The 23,716-nt window shown below is 39.1% G+C and overlaps 1 protein-coding gene and 1 long non-coding RNA gene across 3 annotated transcripts in view; one reads left to right on the forward strand and one right to left on the reverse strand.

Annotated features, from left to right (window-relative positions):
* The window catches only part of LOC146670534 (uncharacterized), a 213,049-nt gene that overhangs the window by 186,794 nt on the left and 2,539 nt on the right, over positions 1-23,716 (forward strand). The window lies entirely within an intron of this gene.
* Positions 1-23,716, reverse strand: part of nxph4 (neurexophilin 4) — a 50,773-nt gene that overhangs the window by 16,186 nt on the left and 10,871 nt on the right. The window contains exon 1 of one of the 2 annotated variants that reach the window (XM_085407512.1): positions 1,380-1,582. The exons of the other annotated variant lie outside the window; for it this stretch is intronic. The gene's annotated coding sequence lies outside the window, so the exon portion shown is untranslated. Of the gene's footprint in view, positions 1-1,379; positions 1,583-23,716 lie in introns of those variants that run through there. 2 annotated transcript variants of the gene reach the window in all.

The following is a 23,716-nucleotide window of genomic DNA, read 5'->3' on the forward strand; positions in this document are numbered from 1 at the left end:
CATAAGTGCAAATAACTACTACAGGATTTTGAGCGATAAAAATAAATAAATCAAATAAACAAAACAAAAGTTTATCGAACAGACCATTTTACTCAGCTGGAATAGATTTGCAAGTCAAACAAGTACCAAAGCAGTTTGTTAAATGAACAAAACTGAATCAACCAAGCAAAGATGATGGTTTACACAACATGGAAGATCTGATTCAGATACCATTTGGTCATGTTTATTTTTTAACAAAAAAAAAAAGTTAAATAAATATGGCAGTCTCTTAATTAACAACAAGGTAAATTTCACAATATTCCAATTTCTTTAATTTTTTTTTTTACCTTGATCTCTTTTCCTTTTATTCCAGCACCTCCTGCTTTCCGACATCTACACCCCATGGCGAGAACACAGCTAACTATAGATCTATTGATCCATTTAACTTAATTACTTCCACTCTTTCTCCATAAATCTGTCCTTTCTTCTCTCCTATGTTTCCTCACACTTCGATTCTTTTATCCTCTATTCTTTCACACTTCTGAGATCCATTTCGGAACTGCTGGCAAAAGGGAATACTAATACATATCTGGACGTTCCCTGGTGTGAAGGATGCTCTCCATGCATTTGGGACCTAAGCTGAGTGGGGACGAGTGGGGCCAAAGCTCAGACCTGTGGGGGGATACATGGCTCTCGCGCTTGGGGCAGACTCTCTTCACCAAGGGTGATGGCAGACTTAATTGGAGAGAAAACAGTGGGAGGTGCCAGTGAATAAAACTCCTCAGAAACGCTGAGGTTCAAGTGAGGTTCACTTGAAGGTTAAGCACACACACACACACACACACACACACACACACACACACACACACACACACACACACACACACACCTGCGTCAGAGCATGAAGTGACAAGGATCCTGTAGCATTATTAGCACAAAGAGTGCAAAGGTATGAAATATATCAAATATGATTGTGAATATAAAGAACTAAAAAAACTCCCATATCAGAAAAGATAATTAAACATACGATCCAGCACATCCTTATACTATCACACAATGTATAGGAGTTTTCTCCTTAGTTGCCTTTTAGATGCCTTTGCCAGTGTATAAATCACCCAGCTTCAAGGACGTAGCATTGGGACCCCTAACTGGGATCTTTCACATCTACCATCTGGATGCAGAAAACCAGAGTGCTGACCAGCGGCCCTGCTCTCATTCTGTTCCTCAGGAAGAGATGGGGGGTGGGTGTACACTGTAGCTAGAAACCTAATCAATCCAACAACTGCTCATATAAAATCCTTTCTAAAGATGTAGAGAAGTCGAATTGTGCAGTAATGATATTTTGAGAGCGAATGAGAAAGAGAGAGACAGGGGCCAGAACAGAAAAAAAGAAAGAAAACCTGTCAGTGTCTGCTCATCCAGAACTGTCCGAAGCATTCGTTCACACGCTCGCTTTTTCTTTTTCCCCCTCTTTGCTCGCCCTCCTCCAGAAACCCCGGTCTTCCATCATTCAAGTTAGTTTCACACTCTGAGGCTCAATATCAAAGTAGATATGAAGCAGAGAAACACAGGATTGTCTTTCCACAGACAATTGTGTCCACTGCGTTTATTTGTGTCATGGTATCCAATGGTGTAAGTAGGCCTATATGTGAGCCACCTGTCTGCTGTCTTTCCATCAGGCTGAAAATAACTGAGCTCCCTCCACCCCCCAACAAAAGACAGTCGCTAGGGAGTATCTGTCAGTCAACACACGCGTCGAAGCTATTATCAGTTAGGGTTGCACTAATGACACTGTCTCTAGTTACAATACAATACCGATACCTGAGGTTTGGTTATATGTAGCATTAAAAATATTAAAAGACTCTGAAGAAGAGACTGGGAATCATTTTTTCTATGTGTGTAAGTTAAACCACACTTAAGTTAAACATTCTTTTCCAAACTTTGCAAAATAAAATGTAACAAATGAAAATAATTTTGCAACGTGATCAATACGGTGACCATAAATATTACCCATTCTCCGGCTCGCTGTAAAATCACAGAGCACCTAAGGACAGATGAAGTGTAATATTATTAATTGAACTGATGATTATATGTTAGTGTAAGTGCAATAAAATCTTCCCAACAATGTGACGAGTGACAGCAAAGATGAGAGAGAGAGAGAGAGGGAGGGAGTAAGAGAAAGAGAGCAGCTGACAGGGAAAGCACTGTCGTCATCAATGAGCTCGTCATTTGTCTCAGCTTACTTTGACCACAGTCTGTGGTGAAGTACAACGCTTTTGCAAACATACAAATAAAAGATGCTGGCGTCTTAGCCACGAAATGCCTTCAAAATGCTAAACGATTTCTGTTAGCTTCCTTCATACTGTACTAGGTCTAATGCTAGCAGCTTGCGCACTGCTGATGTGTGGTATTGAATACAATGCAACCTTGTTATTCTTCAGCAGCTGCACATTATTATCACACAATAAAAAATATAAAATATAATTTAATAACAAAATATTTTCAAGATCTAACCACAACAGTAATTTGCATCCACCTTTGCTCTTCTTGTCATGTGAGGTGCAGTTAGCCAGAGCTCCAGTGATGCTCGATTGAGTCTACATTTGAGTCACACATCACCAGCTGTTAGCACTTCTTCTTTCACAGCCTGTTTGTGCTCAGTAGTGTGTTTTTACCTCACTGGGGAAGTAAAAACACAGGTTGGTTTTCACCTCAAGTGGGAACAGTTTTTTTGCATAGTTTACAAAGTACTGTATTTTTGTTCTTTAAATTTTATTACATTACAAGTTAAAATTAAACTTTGTATTTTTTAAAATGCTGTATTTCATTGGAGGTTATTGGTGAAATTCCCCTTTTAGAAACGAAATTGTTATTGGAGGCTCACTCCTGGCTCTTGTTCTCAGACATTCCTGGCCTTTTCTTGTTATAGACCTCACTAGGAAATGTAAATACAAAGATATTGCGATATGACATTTTTATATCATGTAAAACAGCGGTCCCCAACCTTTTTTGCACCACGGACCGGTTTATGCCCGACAATATTTTCACGGACCGGCCTTTAAGGTGTCGCGGAAAAATACAACAAAATAAAACTAGTACCGGTACCGAAAAAATGAAGATTTATTCATAACACACGTGAAAAGATCCAGGAAAACCGAGTTAACGATAAAAATGATAACAAAATAACACTGAAAACCAAAAAACCCCTAAAAACCATACATTTCACACCTGAGCCTCTACTCTTGCGGCCTGGTACCAAACGACTCACGGACCAGTACCGGTTCCGAGGCCCGGGGGTTGGGGACCGCTGATGTAAAATGTATGCGGTATTATCACAGGTGATATACTATGGCACTAGCCTAAACAAAATATCAATATATAAGAGATTTGAAAAGCAGTGTAATTGGAATAAAGAAGTGCAAGAGAACAAAACACATGAGAAGCCTGGTTATTTATCTCTGAAACTTGCTACCAACAAATTAACCTAGCTTAAAATTGATCCAAAAAGATGGTTTACAAACTATATTGGAACCTAATTACTCACCGATTTCATTTATTTGTGATGCTTATTTTGGTGTTTAACTATGTTCTCTAAACAAAACCTATAAAAAGTTAACATTTGGCTAACTGTGATAGCTGCATTTGTATTACTGACCAGCCTATTCACTTCACTCATGTGGATTCAAGAGTGGCTATAGACAGAACAAGTCTTGTGACTAATAGTCTAGCAGGATCTGTGGTTCAATTACACTGTGGACCAGCTCTTCTCTGTCCCTGGGCTAGATGCTTCACTGGAATAACTAACACACATACAAACATATACAGAAGCACACACCAGAGTGCAAAAACACACAGACTTTATAAATGTGATGTCACTGACCAAAGGACAGCAGCGCTGATACATTTCTCTCGTTTCTTCCTTAAAGATATGTCCAAAAGAAACATACTGGAAGATTGGATATTGGCACTATCTAAATGAATGTTTTCAGGCCCCGGGGAGGCAAAGGCTCACTGCACCGTCTGGGTCTTTAAAAATCAGGGGACAGATGATGAAAAGCTTGGCCGATGCAGTTTATCCACAATGTGAGAAAACACAGGAAATGAACAGTGACCTATGCCGCCGAATTCCTGCCGTTTCACAGAACTCGTTCAGATTTAGCAGATGGAATTCTTGACTGTTGTTTCAAGCGAATTCATCCTTTCACTCAGCTACTCGCCGGGCTTTTGTAATTTTGAATCCAAGGACTCGTGATATTTCGCATCTTGAACAAACAAACCTGATTAACTGAAAATTTTCAGTGATGTTGCGATCCGTGTAGCACAGCCTCACTTTGAACAGTATATTCTTAAAAAGCAAAAGAGCCTATAAAGCCATTTCGGCCTTGGCATTTACAGAAGAAAAACTGATGGTCGCTACAAAGCATGACTAGAATTTTCTTGAGCTTCCCTACTGGTCCGACCAGTTGAAGAATGACAAAAACTGAGCCGACTGACACGCCCACACGCACAAACACCCACATGGCACAAACACAAGACAGGTCTAAAGATCTGGTGTCTTTCCAGAGCAGATGGGTGGGTTGGGTGAGGGGTATGGGGTGGGCCTGGTGGGTGGGGGGTGCAGGAGAGCGTCAATCTGTCATTACTAACAAGCCAGGAGACTCGGAGCCAGGGCAGGTCACACACACATACACACACGCTCGTCGTCCTTACGCAGGCATCACATTCCAACTGTGGCATTCCTGCTAATTAGAACACAAATTAATGATCCAAGCAAGTGAGACAGGCTGGCTCTCCCTCCCTCTAGTCAACATTTAGCCTTCCTCTGAGTTCCCACTTCCTCTGTGCTGGCTCCCTCCATTTTATTTTGCAATTCACCCTTTCGCTTTTATTTTTTTTCTTTCATAATGTTCCATATTGCCTCGCTGTGCTCCTTTTTCGTTTCTCTGTAACAGGTGAGTGGAAACAAGCTGTTTCTAATCAGTTAAGTAAAGCAGACTTTGTGTGATTATTTACAGACACTCTGTGATCTTTCACTGGGAGATTATTGACAAAATCAGGTGGAAGATGGCTGTAGAACTTCTTCTGCTAATGTTTAAACAAGTAAATATGTAAACAAGGTAAATTGGTAGCTTTGATATTAAATCTCATCCAATGTTATTATATTTCTTATACACCTGAGTTTCTTTCAGGTTTTGCGTCGTTATCGGCTGTGCCATCAACAAAAAAACAAAAACAAACAACTACAACAAATCTGTTTATTAGCATTATGGAAAAGCTTGTTAAACATAGGAGGCGAGTGGCCAATCTTGCAAGCTTATATTTTTTGCTGTATATCCCAGTGTTGTTTGCTTCTTATTTATGATAAATGGTCGTTTTCTTCTTCTCATAATGGAAGAAATCTGACTATGCAAAGGCATACATGAAACCTGAACATACGATCCCTGCTGTGTTCAACTATCTCCTCCACGCAACACTTTAATGCATGTTTTTAGTCATTTTAAATTCCCATCCGCTATTATTATACCAAATGGAGCTGGTTTCAGTATGTGGATAAAAGGGTTCACTTTAGCAGCAGCAGCACTTGAAAGCTTGAATTGCCTATACATTTAGAGATTTTTTTCTTTTTTGACGCTGCCAGATAAAAAGAAAGTTTTAATAAAGCTTGTCACACGTTAAAATCAAAATCTTCCCCCATCTCTGAATCCTGCAGCTTTTCTCTCTCTTACATTAATTTTCCACTTGCATTATTGTGAAATAATCAGCGCATAACTTGAAGCCACAGTGAAAAATGGTCTGTAAACTTGCCAAAGAATTGCTGCTAGTTCCCTCAGAGCTCCACCGCTGAATAGATTGCTTGTTCTTTGATTGTATCTGTTTGTATTCCTTCAGGAAGAACAGTGATAAATTCTGGGGCAAAGTCACAGTCAACCACAACAACAGCTATACAGACTCAATCCGGCAGCAGTCTTCGGCGTCCAGGACACCTTGCCTATGATGCATCAGTGGAGACTGACCTTGAGCTCTTGGTATTAAGGTCAGGAAGCATCATTAGTTCTGTTTCCCCACTGCAGGGCTAAGAATAGGAACGTGAACACAATCACTCAGTCATCATCTTTGTTTTTTCACACAGTTCTCTTCTTCTTTTTTAGATCAGGGTTTGCTGGAGCGACTAAAACAATTAAACATCTTGCTGTACCTCATATGAGCATAAGTGGGATTAAATCAGAATTAGACCATAAAGCTCTGATTAAGCGTAGTTAAACTATTAATATTATCTGTACAGCCAGCCCAATATGGAATCAGTATGTCTTTAATGTCTGTATTTTTTCTGATGATCAAATCTAATCAAATTCCTTTTCTCCTTTTTTTAATCTTTTTTTTTCAGTTTTCAGTTCAGTTCATTTTTATTTCAAACATATACATTCACCAACATGTCATAAAAATCTTTCCATGCAGTTGTTTGAAAAGGAGTAGGCAGAAGCATATACTTATTTAGCCCTTACATGAACAGAGCATGGACATGTTGCTACATGCACACACACCTGTTATTACGGTTAAATCTCCCTAAGGTAGTGTTTCAGGCCCTGAAGTTCCAACGGCTTTGATTTAAATTAATAAATGATCCATTCTCTGCTTTAGAGTAAAGTACGCTGGAAAATATCACCATATACAGAACTGAGGGAAAGAGTTCCTTTTGTTTTGTTTTTTAATAAATACAAATCACCTGCAGTTGACAGCTCACACCTTCCATCTCTGTTTCCTTCAGTCCCGGTTGGGGCTCTGGCTCACAATCAATACCTTTCACAGCTAAGCCAATCTGCAATAATAAAAGCATTACAGACAGGGAAAAATAACATCAAATCTTATTAAATATGGGAGATAGTCTCGTCCTTTCTACTGCATGTCTTCCTGTCTCTTGTTGCCTAGGTGATCAGGAAACCACTACGTTGGACAGATCATTGCTGTTGGCATGATCCCTTAATGTTCCTGGGTGATCAACAGGCTCAGGATCAGGGCCTGTGTTGTGGGTTACAGGTTTGAAGCTTAGCATTCTGCTCATCTCTCCTGCCAGCCATGTATATTTCACAGGATTGTCTTTTATATTCAGTCTGTGGCTCAGTGGAGCACTCATCTTTATTTCATTTTGTGGCGTTTTTTAATTTTAGCCAGAGTTTTTGGCACTCTCCTCCTCCTCCTCTCCCTCCCTCCATCCTTCCTGACAACCCCCTCTGCTGACTGAATCAGTAATGGCATAATGCATCTTGCACTATAAAACTTTCACCAAAACAAACAGTAACTTTCAGCAATTCAATTTCTGCCCTTACTGCACCTAGACTGGAAAAGGGTGAGATCTGCACTGTACTCATATTAAGGGTTTTTTTGTCTGGCTCAGTGTTACAACTTTATCACATTAATGTACAGTTACAATAGATTAATTTCATTCTAATGGAAAATTCACGTGAATCTATTATGGACATTTATAGAATCATCTTTTTATTCTGTCATCGCTAAGAAAAAGTCTAAGAAAAAAATCCTTCCTTCAGTGCTGGGTTTTTCCAGAAAGCCTGATCCTTTCAAGATGCTGAAGCATCTTCTTCTCCATATCTGAGCTCCTGCATCGATGTGCCATTGGTAGTAAAGACTAAGTCACTTGTCACCAACCTGATTTCTCCAACCCAGCTGTGCCAAACTGATACATAGCGTGACACACACGGGCCCTCACTAATGGTGATGACAACAGCAAGCATAAACTGGCCATGACCCAACTCTGACTGGCTGTTCGTTGCAAACATGTGGGAGGGGCTTCTGAGCTCAGTGCTCACACCCAGGTGTGTAGCATGCTGAGGCGATTGCCACTCTGTGAGCACATACAGATCCAGAAGAAAAAACCCAAACCAAAACAACTGACCAACCAATCAAATGAAAAAACAAACAAACAAACGTAAACATATATATATATATTTTGTACATAGTTTAATCCCGCAGATAATTTTAGTTTCATTTTCTTAAACTTAGAGATTTCCGGGAGTGAGGTGTCCTCAGTTAACCCTTTGAAGCCGGTCGGAGCGGCACGCTCCGTTTTGCATAACTTTTGTAAAATCCCGGTAGCACTGCAACCACGTAAGCTAGCACAATAATTTTTTTTGCATATGAAATCGGAGGAGTCGTACTTACATCCATACATACATGTGCCATCAGCTTGTCCTCGGTCACAGTTTCCTTCCACATATAGCTTTGCAAAAACTGCATAAAAAGCACTTACAGCAACAAAAACATAATATTCCAGAAACACGCTTTGCCAGTCCGATCAGCTGTTTGTAACACTTCCTACGTTCATCAACTATCGCATGTCCGCCATGTCCTGCCCGAAACCGAAAGTGATTTCATTTTGCGGAAATGTAGTTTTTTACCATCAGGGCCTTATGAGCCTATACTGGTGTTTTTAAAAGTTATGTTTGACTTTATGACTTTCTGTGTCATTTCTGGGATGCTTAGGACTCATATGGCACTGCTGGAAATAGTTTATTTTGATGCATATGCTGTTTTTTTTGCAAATTTGCATTATAATATTTATTTTTGTTTTTCCTGCAGTATATAAAAATTGGTGTATTTCAAAAATAAAACTATGAAGACACTCAAAATAAATTTCCTGTGGTGGGAAACTATTTTGTGCAACTTTTTTGTATTTACAGTTTTGAGGGATAAGCCTCTTAAATTTCTCTAACTAGAAATATATGTTAAAAAAACAAAAACGATTTAAAATTTTTTTGTAGTTTATTGCACTTTTTTGCAATTTATGTAATTACTATGCACTTAATGCAGACATATTATTAAAATTTGGGCTATAATGGTTGTATTGATGTATATCAACTTGAAATGCTCCCAAAAACGGCTCCACAGCATGTAAAAATATAATATAAGCTCTGGCGCACTTGGTTCTGTAGGTCTTAAAGGGTTAATTGAGACAAAGGAAATGAGTGAAATTAAGATTGACATGCTTACACTGTGAAGAAAATACAAAGGTGAATTTTTCAAAATCAATGCTGCAGTTTCTATTTCCTTCGCTGACAAGAGCCATCCTCCAGGTTATATTTTTAAGCCTTTATTACAGACATCCAGAAATGATAAGAAGAAAGAAAGATGCAACACAGGAGTCCAACCAGACTCAAAGTGGGCATGGTGAAAAATGTAAGACTAGTCAAAGAACTCTTATGATTCCTTATTTATATGACAGTGAGCATTGCACTAAATAAAGGTACCTGCAAGGGAAGCAAGCTTTATTACTATACAATGGAAACTTTCTGCTGATCTCATTTATAAATGGATAATTTCACTTGTTTAGAATAAACTTTATTCATTTGTTCTCAGTTTTTAAATCAGCAATGTGTAATGTTGTTAGTAAGTACTTCCACTTAAATTCAGTGAGGCACAAAAACAAACTAGTATAAATACTTAAGTAAAGTAGGTAAAAGTACAAAGTGAAATCAGACATGAAGACTATATTTTTCTCTCTCTTGCGTAAACTTCACCTGTAATAAGAATGAATGTCTTCTCCCCAGTGCAGATATGGACTATCTTGTACAATTCCTAGCTATAAACCTTTACAGTGTCCTTGGAACAGCTCTAAAAGGCAACAACAATTTTAAGATTGTCTCATTTCAGTTGGTTTGATGTCAAGGGAGCGTTTAACCCACAAACAAACCAATCTAACACAGTCTGTTAGCTTTGCCAATACATCCTCAAGTCAATACAGCCCGCCAGCCGTTCTTTATTTACACATTTGTTTGTGGTCTTGGTAAAGCTGTTCACATCCCTGTTGGGCCATCCCAATTAACTGGTAATGGGAAACTAGACTGAAAGTGAGCCTTCTTGAGAGTGCTAGAATTATAATAAATCCAGATCAATTTAAATGACAACAAAAGTGGAGCGAACTTAAATTCATACAGTGGTGTTTACAAACTGCTGCATGGATCATACCAGAATAGTGTGAAGCAGTGAGAATTCTTCAAAATAAAATTGAGTGTGGAGGTTTTTTTTTTTTCTAACAGGGAACACTACTGCTGGTGCACCATCTCAACCTTTTTCTTTGATGCAAAAAAATATGTCAAACTTGAACCTGCTTCTTTTTCTCGCTTTTTGAAGTATATACTTTGATTTTAAGTTCTTCTAAAATTTGTGTGTTAAAATAAGATCTAGTAATTAACTGTCAGTAGGAAGTAATGCTATCTATGATTATGGTTACTTTTTTCCCTCTCCTGTAAGGGAATAGTTACACTGTAAAAAGTAAAGCAAAGCCTCAGTTACGCTGACTTTAACGTCATAATAACAAAGACAAAAAAGAAAAAAGTTCCAGGAAAGGTTTCCTTTAACAATTTGTATTTTTTTAATATTTCAAATTAGATGAAGACGATAAATGGCATACATTTTTCAACCTTGTGATTTAAAATATATTTAAATATATACAGTCACCGCTACCTGTTTTACACCTTGGTACAGTAATACCTCTATTGCCTTCAGAATTGCCTTAATTCTTCATGGCAGGGATTGAAGAAGGCGCTGAAAACATTGTCAGAGTTTTTGATCCATATTGACATGACAACATGACAGGGCTGCTGTAGATTTGCTGGCTGTACATCCATGATGTGAATGATGTGAATCTCCCATTCCACCAAAGGCTCCACAAGATGCTTTATTGGATTTAGATCTGTGGAGACCATTCAAGTACAATTGATTCATTTTGAGAAACAAGTTTGAGATGATCTGAGATTTGTGATATGTTGTGTTATCTTGCTGGAAGCAGCCATCAGGAGATGTGTGTGTTACAGGGATTGACATGGCCAACTACAATCCTCATGTAGACTGTAGCTCCACCTGAGGGGCTCAGGGGGCAAAAAGAAAACATCTCCCACACAAATACACCAGCGCAGCAGTCTCAACTGTTGATACAGGGCAGGACGGATCCATGCTGTCATGTGGTTTATGCCACACGGCCAATCTCACAGCAGAAATCGAGACTTACCAAACCAAGTAACATTTTTCCAATCTTCTATTGTCCAATTTAATGAACCTGTGCAAACTGTAGCCTCAGATTTCAGTTCTTAGCTGACAGAAATTGTGCCAGAAAATCCTAGAAAAATCAACATTTTCTGAATTCAGACCAGCTTGTCTAGCAGCACCATGTTCTGAGTCACTTAAATCACCTTTTTTCCCCATTCTGAGGCTCAATTTGAACTTCAGCAGGGGTCTTGGCAATTTGCGAATTCACCAAGTTGCTGCGGTGTGATTAGCTGATTAGATATTTTTGTTAACGAGCGGTTGAACAGGTGTGCCTAATAAAGTGGCAGGTGAGTGTATATTTCTTCATGACTCATTCGGAGGGCACAAAGCAAATAGCATCAATAAAACAAAGTACAGTCATGAGGAATACAGAGAAAAAGACTGAATTTAAATTAAAGACACGTATCACAGATAAAACCGTCAGCAAAGTGAGTCACTGCCGATCAACTGAGAACCAGTAATTTTTATACAGAGGATTTTATCTAAGCAGCACCACAGAGACTTTGAATAAAGCAATGAGGAGGTTGATATTTAACAGCATCTCTACTCATTTTAAAAGCTTCCAACAAAATAAAACACATTCTTTTTGCAAATATTGAAACAAAAAAACAAACAAAAAACCCTCAAATAGGTAGGTTATTGGGGAAGAGTTTCATAACAATTTAACAAATTACATTATGAACGGGGGTTCACCCATTTCTATGTTTTTTATGTTTCCACGCATCAACACATCTTATTTTAACTCTAATCAGATGGATTTCTCCAAAGTAGTGGAACTCTTTTCATTTGATCAGCTGAACGACAAATAATTTCCTAGCTTGTGGTAAAAGAAGGAAGAAAATATAAATATGAATAAATAGCACAGCACACATTCAATGTTGGTTGGACATACAATACTAAGACTTTAAGAATTGACATCTCTTTATCTGACATGACATTCAATCTGATCTATAAAACAAGTATGAAATTATTTGGCAACAGAATGTAATCTCTGCAACACGGGAAATGTGAATGGAAAGGAGACAGTGGGGTCTGATATCTCAATAAAGAAACAAGAATGAAATCATTAACTAAACCGTTTGGCAACAGAATCTAATCTTTGCTACATCAGACGTTCTAAATGAAAATAGGAGGGTGGGTAGATATCTCAACAAAGAACATTTGTTATCACAGATGAAAATCAATTCTTGCAAAAATAGAAATCACTGTGCATGCAATCGGCGTAAAGGCAGCAGAGGCGTTTAGTTAGGTGCTGCGGAAAAATGTTAACATGGTCTACAACACACGGATTATTTAAGAACGCATAAAATTTTAATGCCGCACCCTGTGAAAGATCATAACTAGACCTGGGAGTGCATCTGGTATAAAAATGGAAAAAAGATGGGGGAGGAATGTGATTTATACAATTGAAATGGTGGTGCAGCAGGGGCTAGCGAGAAGCACTGACCTCATGGATTAAACATCCGAGGAAATTACACAAAAACATTCATCAGCAGCATTCATTTGTAAATCTCATTTTAATCTCTATTTAGTGGATGTTGCTATCTTCAAATAATGTCCATCTAGTTCAACAGAAATTGCTTTGCCTGATGAGATTTTGTTAGATGTTATAAACCTTGAGGTGCACAATTACACCAGAGCAAAATTTGTGGATGTGTCATTTTTGATGTTACTTTAAGGTTAAGTCCTCATCATAAGAATGATGTTCATCTACTAAACCCCGTCGTAAATTGTGGTGCTCCAGAAGTCAGGGTTTTACTCATTCAAGGTCTCACACAGCACTTTTTGATACCAGACTACTGCACAGGTACGTATATGAAATACTATGTTTTTTTTCCCTTTCTTTTTTTTAATGTACACTTTGCTTTACAAGGCAACAGGGCAGTCAATCTCTCACAGATATCTTTTTAATCAATTTCTTTCTGTCCTTGTGTGTGCATGCGTGTGATTTATGTGGTTCAGCAGGCCATCAGGGCACACTGCTGGCCTCACAGTACTTTGGTGTCTGATGTAGCAAGACATGAGTTCACCCTGGCCTCCTTATCTCTAGTGTGCAAAAACATCCTAGCACAGAGTGACAGAGAAAAAAATGTAAAGGAAATGAATACCTACAAAACGAGTAGAGTTGGGATGACACCGAAGTTGAGAGGAGGAGGTAAGAGAAGTGGTAAAGGACAGCAGGGATACATGAGACCGCATGTTTATGCAGTGCTGCTCTGACCTAAATAAGGTTTCAATTTTTTTTTTAAAATATTCACTAATGGATACTAAAAAATTGTAACAGTATCGATGCCAACAATACATGCCTCCTCCAGCTGATGCACAACTTCACACAACCCTCACTAGCGGGATAACAAATGAATTGGAGCAGATTCAGAACCCCGAACAACATTTCATGAGGAATTTTGAGAGTTTGGTTTATGTATTAAAGAGTTAATATGAATATTAACCCATCTACCACATTAATGCCAGCAACATCCACTATCTGTTAAGTTATTGTTTAGGTAGCAGCTAGCACGAATGACCAATAGTAAAAGAATATTGTTAATACAGGAGTTAGATAGCAAACATTATCCATCCTGCCCATCTTTAATGTTAATAGACAGCATTAGTTTGACTAAAGAGCCCAGTCATTTGTAACAAGTGTTACGTTCCAGATTAAGGTTGAGAAAACTCTGCCAACAATTAAACAAAACAGTTGCCGTTTAGCTTGCCAACTCTGTTTGATCAGCAATGAACTGTAGTATAAAACACTCCCTCAGTCAACCTACAAATATTGCATTTTAACACTATCTCTGGGAAAAATTCACTTATTTAGTTATCTTAATCTATAATATTGCCCTGCTTCAGACAAGTTAAAAGTAGTTTTGTTCTTAATGTTATTGTTTGTATTGCCATTGTCTTTTAATGGTATTGAAAATGGTATCGAGTATAGGTACTGAGTTTGAAATTCTAATAGTGTAACAACCTTAGACTTACGCTGGTCTATGATTGACCTCAATCTGAACCAAATCAGGCGTACAATGTAAGTTTGAGCTAAAAATGTCACATAGCCGTTTAAGCTTCGTATTGTCAATGTGGCAAGGCACTATAGATGTCTGTATGTGCTAACAACTAGCTGTGATATGACTGTAGATTCTCGAACAGTCTTTGAACACAGCAGCTTCTTCGTGTATTTACTTTTGTCGTTCCCGCAGTGACGCAGTTTGGTTCGCTTGGATTTCACTTCACAACCAAACCACAAGGAAAAGCTACAAGTTTACAAACACTTAAACTGATTTGGACCAAAGAAAACAACCTACAGGTGTGAAAACACCCTCAGAAACCAAGGCCATGCTGTTGCTGTCGTTAGCCAAACTAATCAGACATCGTGTGTTTGCAATGTTACACATGGCGCAAGTTTGTGCATGTTTCAGCAACACTTGATTAACGTGTAGCATGATTACCAATTTCATATAGCTCCTAAATATTTGTCTGGCCAGTGTTGAACATTGTCCATTTGAAGTGTGCTCAGTGTTAAATGTTTTCTGAGGTGTTTCTGTCTTTCAGACGAGGCCTAGCCTAATTTTGTCTCTCTCGTTTAAACAGCCAGTAGCCAGAAACATCCCTAGCTGTGACACCGCTTTTGGTGTGGACCGCCGATCTCAAGGGCGACAGTGGCAAATCTCACACAATCTCACCCACTCAAATCTCAAAAATCTTGCTAATTACACACCTAAAGAGACAACTTGAAAACGTGTGGGGTGTAGCTGTCGATCAGAAGTGTTGATTAAAGACTAGTAAAATAACATTCGCTGTTTGAAAATGTAATCAAGCAGAAGACTTGTGTTATCAAGCTGGACGTGACTTTGCTGTGTTCACCATGTTAAAGAGGGTTACATTAAATACATTTCCAGTCTGACACACTGGCATGCTTCTTCAGTATCACTTTCTGGGTGTTTTACAGTGGAATGGTTGGTGAAAACAAGGGTGGGGAACAATATGAATGTTCATAGACCTGTGCATGCTTAAGGTAAAGGTGTGCAGTGCCATCCAATCCATTTTAAGGCACGAGGAGTTTATATTGGCCAGAAAAAAACACTTGTTCATGAACAGTGATGAATGAGCTGAACAGAGGTGTTTAAGCAAAGCTTTCAAAGCTATTTATATCTTCTTATTTTTAAAAATGGGTTGCTATTTCATGTGAGAAATTTTCTTTGTGCAAATGCAGTCGTCTTATAATTTGTTATGTAGACTACCTGATGGAGGTCGGCAGCTATTCAGTTAATAAATATGAATAATAAATAAATATGAATTCATCCATCCATTCGCGTCCGCTTATCCTTTTCAGGGTCGCGGGGGGCGCTGGAGCCTATCCCAGCTGTCATAGGGCGAGAGGCGGAGTACACCCTGGACAGGTCGCCAGTCTGTCGCAGAGCCAACACACAGAGACAGACAACCATTCGCGCTCACATTCACTCGCACATTCACACCTATGGGCAATTTGGATTAACCAATTAACCTATCCCCACTAAGTGCATGTCTTTGGACAGTGGGAGGAAGCCGGAGTACCCGGAGAGAACCCACGCAAATATGAATTCCAAAGTCTAAAGTCCTGCACTGAAAACAGGATGGACCAGCTGCATCAAAGAACTTGCATATTAGCTCAGCTCACCCATGACTGTGTTTTCATCCCTAAACTCTAGTCAGTTGCACTTCATGCATTCTATGATGCAACATATTTCCCTACAGCAGACATGCACTGGGAGTTTAAGGTTATGCTGTTTGCAACTTATTTTCCCAAAGTCAGAGGCAGAGAAAGAAGAGTATGGTCAGCAATCTCCTGCTCGGTCCTTCAGGGATAGCATCCTGCTGTTGTTCTCCTTGTTGTTGCTGCATCGTATTGTTCATGCTCTCCTCAGCTGAACTTATTGAAGCACAGCTCTCTGCAGAGAGATGCCCAGCCTCTCACTGGTGGGACATATGATTCTGTTTCTTCATTTGTCTCTCTATCACTTCCTAGAACTCATTCTCTGTCTGTCTGGTTCTCTAGGTGCCATATTATGTCACTGTCACTGACTGGTCATGTCGCTACAAGCAGGTTGGGGTTTGTCCAAGTGTTTGCTGAGGGGAGGGTGACATCCGCTGAGCAGAGTGAACTGAGGCTTTAGGAAACTGGTTCCATCTGCACCTTTTTGATCAGGAAACAGAAGAAACGAGATTTTCTTTATGAGTGGTTTTGCTCCAGCTGTGAGTGATGGGTGCTGCAGTCCCACTTGCTTCCATTAATGCCAGAATCTGAGGTTCCCTCTACTGAATCTAAATCTAAACGTGTTGATGTGTTTGTTGTCACCTAATTGGTTCTAGTGTTAAAGCAGACATATCAAGCTGTTTCAGCATGTCAAATGTCTGCAGTGTTACAAAGCACAAAGTCCATGCAGTTATTCTCTCCCACAGAAAACACCTACAGTAAACGTTTTGGCAGGCCAGAGATTCCTCTCATTGCTTATCTACGTCACCGTGTAAAACATTTAGCATAAGTCCTGCCAAGCTGGCCTAAAACAAAGCATGTGTATTTATATCTACTTCCTAGAGCTGCTTCGGTTAACTTCACAATGTCTCATTGATGAGTCAAGTGCACCAAATTATCTCTTACTGGCTGCACAAGTGAGCAAAAGTGTCAAAGCTCTGCTAAACATAAATAAAGTGTGTTCATTTTTTTATAGCAACATTCCTATGACAACAGGAAAGCACATTAGCAAGTTGCACAGCTAATGTGGACAACAATAGCATTGCTGTTATTCTTAATATATCACTTATGTGTTAGGTTTGGTAAGTTTATATGCTCAGACACTTGATTACTGATGGGGAACAATTGTGATTTTGTAGGAACTAATTGATTATGATGAAAAACCAGTCTCCCTGCAAGTTGATAACTGTCCTGGAACATTTATTCCCATTAGGAGCTTTATCCATGTTTGTTTAAATATACTGACCTTTTGTGGTTATACAAAAGGTTGCTTTTAATATTACAGTGTAAAGCATGGATATTTTAAGTGCTTATCAACCAGCGTAGTCTGGTGTAATACGACTGGACAGTTTCCTATATAAGCCTTTAAACATCACAAAGATTTAAAGGATTTACATGAAAGATAATCTGCTAAAACATTTACGACTCAGCAAAATTTAAATAACATCTCTTATTACCTTAGAACTTAGAGCTGTACCCAGAGGCCCACGTTTACAAACACAGAACTATTATTTGATTTTGACGGAACATTTCTATTTTTTTCATATTTACAGTAGAGTTATTTTAATTGGTGCAGTGTTTTCCTTTTTCTTTATTGTTGTCATTGTAATGTATGTACACAGAAGAGCCACTGAATAGGAATCGGAGAAACTTTATTAATCCCAGAGAGAAACTGAGTTGTCATAGCAGCAAATATACAACAAACATCAAACACTCATATAAACTGAGTGTAGAAAAAGAGATATTGATAGATAAATATTAAGATAAATAAATATAGAGATAAACGTATAAATATAAATATACATAAATATAAAAGGACATGAATGATATTCCAGACATTTGTTTGAGAAAATTTTCTCTGACTGGATCTACTTAAATTAGATTGAATACCCCTGCTTTAGAAATACCAGTCCATTGTTATTCTGTAAAGTAAAGCAGTTTTGTCAAAGCTGCCGGCGTGGTTCATTTATTCATAAGAGGTCCAGTTTTTTTCTCAAACCCAACCAATTAGTTCTTAGTGCCTAAAACTAACCGGCAAATGGAAGCCAAAGCACAAAGGAAAAAAAATGGAGTGACATTAGAAGGTAAAAATTTTAAATATATATATATATATATATATATTTTCTAGCGGTCATTCCAGATACACAAATTCAAGATGTCTGCAATCAACTTCAGATTAATGAAGAAATAATCGCAGCCTACTGTGTCAGGCATTTCTCCTCTCAGGCATTTTTAAAAGTGGATTTTATTCTTACCAAGAAAATGTTGCACCCCAGCTAATAGCGAAAACAAACATACCACAAGCTTTATGAGAACAATATGTGCTGACTGGTTCTACGAGGTTACTTCCTCACTCAGAGCTACATTATGCATCGTTCTCTCGTTCAGAACCTATAATAGCATTAAAAGCACAGAGTGGTAAAATGCATGTCAAGGTCCTCCAACACATGCTGACAGTTAAGCTCTGCATAAGGAGTATATTACAATTTTGTGAGGGCAGTTAAGATGTGAGATGTTTTTCTGATGTTTCCTTCTGCCCACACAGCCTCAAGTTCAGTTTGCTCTTCACTCCTCTCCTTCTTTACCCCTGACCTAGACTCCCTCCACAGCAGCCTCCTTTGGGCCAACTTGGACTAAGTTAAAGGAGGGAAAGTCTACCCTCGCCGCCTCCACACAGACCATTTCTTTCCTCTTGCCATCAATCTCCCCGTGCCCCCTGCTTCTTCGTTGCTCGGGCTAATTAACTAAAAACCAAGCAGAGATTTTATATAATTCAGCAGCAAGAACTGCCACGTCTCGATCCAGAAACACACAGAGAAAAAAGTGGTGACTGAAGCCAAAAACCACCAGGAGAGGAAAAAGGAAAAAGTAAAGGCCAAATTTTGTCTCCCTAGCACAAAAATATCAGAACACGAGAACCTGGAAGCCAAAACTATGAAATTCTCTCGACATATTTTATTTCTTCCATGGCTACGTTTTAATCAGACACACTGGGAAAATTAGTCGCAGGCCGGGCATGACCAGTATCAAGGTGTTGGAGCAGGGAAGACAAGGAAGTGGAAAGAGCTTGCAAGAGGAGAAATGGCACAATGAAGTGGAAGATAGAAGCTCAATTGTGAAGGTTTTGACAGGTGCAGGTGAGAGAGCTGTAAGATGAAAGACAGCCAGAGCGAAAGACAGGGAAATGGACTGTGCGAGGCGCGAGGGATCTGTGACCAAATGGTCTTTGCGGAGTGCTCGCTTCTCCACTGAAATCTCCTGACCACTCTCCATTAAGCTTGAGTCCAGGGAACAATATATAAAGAAAGTTTTGACATGGGAGAACAATGTGCAGGAAACAAATAAAAATAAAAACCCCAAAGAACAAAAAACAAACAAAAACGTGAAAGTGTATCGAATAATACATCCTGTGTAGCTTCTGAAATCCTGCACAGACTAAAAAAAGAATGCAAGATGACAAGACTATATTATTACACATCTGCTTAAAAAACATAACATGAAACCCTTCATATGTCCGCTGCGTGATCTTTTATTTATTAAGATACTGTGAGTCTCGATGCATACTGAGGCTTACCAAAAGAGTCACCAATCCAGCTGGGTTACCTATGTCTTTTTCCCCCATCTCATCCTCCCTCCCTTCTCCAATAAATTCAATGCTTGTCTGAATTAATGCATTACAAGCTGTGCTTGCGATATTAAAAAATGATAAAAAACGAATCCCTCCTCCACGGTCTCATGTGAGGCAGGGTCCTCACACTGAGCTGACCCTGAGCATTCTCTGCCATCTGCACCATGAGTTATGATATTTGGTGTCGCTTGGATTACGCTTTAATATTTCATTACAAAATCCTATTCTATATATCTCCCCCAGGTGTGTTACTATTAATCATAAGATGCTGTGAATACCCAGGGCTCAATCATACCACCTAACTGCTACAGGTGCGTGATATTCATAAACAAATATTTTGCACATGTATAAAAAAAGGTGGAAAAATAAGGTGCAGACTTTGCGAGCACTCAGCTGCATTATATAGATATTTTGTTCACTTCACAAGAGATTGCAAGAGGAGCAAACTATACGCAATACTTTTCAATGAAAGTCCACGTCCACCCTTTATGACCTTAATAATAAGCACAACCTAGAATTATCACGTTTCTGAAAATGTATAAGACCTGATTGTAAACTGTCATTGCATAATGCAGCACAGGTGTTCCCACTAAAGTGCTTGTTTAGTGTATTAATAAAGGTAGTTGGAAATTGTGCATGCAAACCGCCACACAATGACACACACACACTTGCACAATCTGTCATCGTCTTAAGATTCTGCGTGTTGTCTCACTGCTCCGTGTGAGCTCGGGTTCAGTTCACATGGTTGTTTCTCGCACCAGTAAACACACGTGAACACACACTGCTGTATCAAATAGCAAAAGTATGAAGCACAGCATGTGTTTTCTCCCAGGGGGAGCTGAGCGTTATGCCATAACTGGTGGCCCCCGCCGAGAGCTGAGCTACTCATCATGCATGTATGAAACAAACACAGTGCCCATCATCAGGAGCCAAGCGTCCCTTCTGATGTGATCTATTTCCAAAGCTCGACTCTGCTCCTTGCAGCCAGGAAAAAGAGAGCGAGGGAGAGAGAGATTAACACGCTGCTCACATCACAAAGATGGCTGGGGACCTCTCAAAGTGGAGCAACGCGAGTAGACCAATCCAAAGTAGGGCTGACCACTTCACCTAGAATCTCCCTCTGCTGCTTTATTTTATTAAGTCACGCAAAAGAGGGCAACAACAACTAAACCCCAGCGGAGATTCAGGAAAAACAACAGCAGAATACATTACAGCAAACAAACAAAAATATGCATCAATCACTGATAAACTCATCAGCAAAGCGTTTAGTGAGGTCATTGACTGAAAGAACTAAGGGTCGTTTTCCTGTAGCTTTCTTTACAACCAAGCATCTTTTTGCAACCAGTAGAGTCGCCCCCTGCTGACCATTAAAAAGAACGTTTCTGATTTAAATCCATCTTTTGTATCTATGGGTTTAACTTATACAACAATAAGATTATGATGCTTCAAAGCTAAAATATTGACTATTTCCATGTTAGAATATTAGCAACATGCTTTTTCTCACTATAAATACAAGACACAGTTGGGACTAGTTTCACCTGGTCATAATTCAAAGCGTTGATCAAAATAACTTATTGACCTGATGTGGAGCTTTAAAGGACGTTATATAGTCACCAAAGTGATAATATTTCATCTTTATAATGATATTAGTGTGTGTCTTTCATGGTAATCCATCCTATAGTTGAGATATTGCATTAAAAAGGAAAATGTCAGCCTCATGACAGTGCTTAAAGAAAGGTCAGGGGATCAACAAAGTCTTTAAGATACATCCTATCGGGACCACAAATGTCTGTACGAAATGTCATAGCAATCCATCTAATAGTTGCTGAGATATTTTAGTTTGCAGCAAAGTGGTGGATTGACTGCTAGCATGGCTAAAAACAAGCAAGACAAACAAAGACTTTGTCTTTATAACCCGTCATAAAACTGGGAGATGTTTTAAACTGCGAAATAATTAGAATATATACCTGACCAGACAGCATGTTTAAAGTGCACCAGAAAAAAAGCAACTCCTAAATAAATCAACCTGAATATTTAAAAGAATGCACTCAAACGTTTAGGGTCTCACTCTGAATTAAAGTTGCCATTAGAAAAAAAGGAGGTGATGGATAAAGTGATGGAGTTCCAGCTGCCCTTCTCCTCTGGTCAGGACACCACGCAGTGATGGATGTCTGCCCTCTTGGCAGATGCGTTACAGGGTCACAACACACCCAGCTGTAGTGTCCCTTTATCGGCGTCAGCTAAGTGTTCATTTTCTCCTCCCTGCCATCATAGCTGTAACACCTCAGTGGTAATTGCTGTGTGATAAATAAGCTTTGTGTAAGCCCACGTTGGTGATGACAACACGGAACAATCACGAAGCCTTATTCCCTGCATTCCTTAATTTCATCTCTCAGCTGTAAATGCGAGTGTTTGGGGATAATTCATTTTATCGCAGGTCCATTCTTTGCATGCACGTCTGTGTCGCACATATTTACAGCCAACAGATTACGAGGCATATTTTCAAATTGATGTTATCAGCTCCTCAGAACCCCCCACCCCCTTTTTTCTAAGCTACCAACCAACTCCTCTGGAGGAGCAATTTTCCACTGTTGCTCTATATGACTTGGTGAGTCATACACAGTACTATTGTAATAATGGTAGACCTTCCATTGAGATAGGCGGGGATGCATTAAAATGCTGTGTGAGTGTGTGTTCTGCAGTGTGCCTAGAGATCAGTTCAAGACAGTTCAGGTGTGGTTATCTTGACCCGGACCTCCATATGTGCTTTGCCCGCTCTGCCCTCATCCTTCTCACCTTCACTCGAGAGATACAGACCAAACAAACTTTGAGCCACTATAAAAGGCTGTGAGAAAACAAAAATGATAATGACAGAAAATAGAACAAGAAACACAGTTTCATACCAAAAACCTCTAGCTATCTCCATTATTGCCACATCCTCCACCACTCAAGCTGGCAGTTACACAAAGATCAGCATCGGAGGCTGGACGGTAGCTTGGGCCGGGAGACGTGAGACCCTCTTGAGGCTAAGGCAGCAGCTGTCCACAGGCCTTCTTTTCCAGATTATCCTGGCAGTGAAACCTGGGTCGCATGGTCTGATGTGCAGCCCAGTGTTCTGCCTCTCTCTGTTTGGCCGCGTTTTCACTGAAGCTCAAGAACTCACTTTTCCAGCAACAGGTCAGGGATGTTTTGTGCTAATTTTAAAGCTTACACTGTGACATGTTGGTTGGAACACTTACTGGCTTGCTGTGTGTTTGTCTCACCAGGGTCTGAATGAATAAAGGAATGCCTTTGCTACTCTAATCCATGTTATATGTCAACCTTCATTTTGGATATAGTTAGAATGCAAGTACACATACCACTCTGAATCAATGGATGCGCCAGTCTAACCTATATGTAAAGTATATGTACTGCACTGAACTTGTAATTTGACACATTAAAACCGCTTGTGTCCTGCTGTGTCTATTAAATTTATGAGGTAGCAAAAATCATCTCTATAGCATTTTATTTTAAAATGACAGCCTATTTAAAAACCAACTAAAACTCATCTTATTAAGCTTTGTTTTAAAGTATTTTTGCTATTTTTTTTCCTTAAATATGCAATATAAATAACATTTTATTAATTTTCATTTTTCAACCTATTTTAACTTCATGTTTTTTTACTAGTAACTGAATGGTCTTGTGTGTGTGTGTGTGTGTGTGTGTGTGTGTGTGTGTGTGTGTGTGTGTGTGTGTGTGTGTGTGTGTGTGTGTGTGTGTGTGTGTTTTACATAAATACACCCTACAACACAGTTTCTATAATTTAAGGACAGTATTTTTAACAACTGTGTTAATTTGCAGATTATGATGTTATATACAAAAGAATGATGTGAATCATTAGTGAATAAACTCATACCCCATTAGTGTTTTATGAAAGAGAAAACTGTACATGCAATCAGCAGCACTAAAGCCTTTTTCAGTTATTAAACTCTCATTTGCTGAATTCAGATTGACACAGGAACACAGTAAGATATGTTTCATTGAGCCAGTAAAGATGAATCACCAAACATTAAACCAATGAAAACACATTTTGCCATATCTCCCATGATGCTTTAAACTGTTACTAAACGAAAGACATTGTGTTTACCATTTTCTATTAACTTGAGCTTCCTGAAGCACCAATAGAGACCAGACGAGACACGAAAAGGGGAATTTATTCAAGTTGTCTGCTTCTGCCGCTCTGATTTCCATGTGTTTCTTTCCAACATAAAAGCTTCAACCGATTGCCAGCGTTATTTGCAGTAATGTGAAAGCCCACCATCTGGCACTCACAGCCCAGTCAG

The sequence above is a fragment of the Rhamphochromis longiceps genome, linkage group LG5 (genome assembly GCF_057381845.1).
Source record: "Rhamphochromis longiceps isolate RC_006_pf linkage group LG5, R_longiceps_female_GT1.1, whole genome shotgun sequence".
In the NCBI taxonomy this organism is placed as follows: Eukaryota; Metazoa; Chordata; class Actinopteri; order Cichliformes; family Cichlidae; genus Rhamphochromis; species Rhamphochromis longiceps.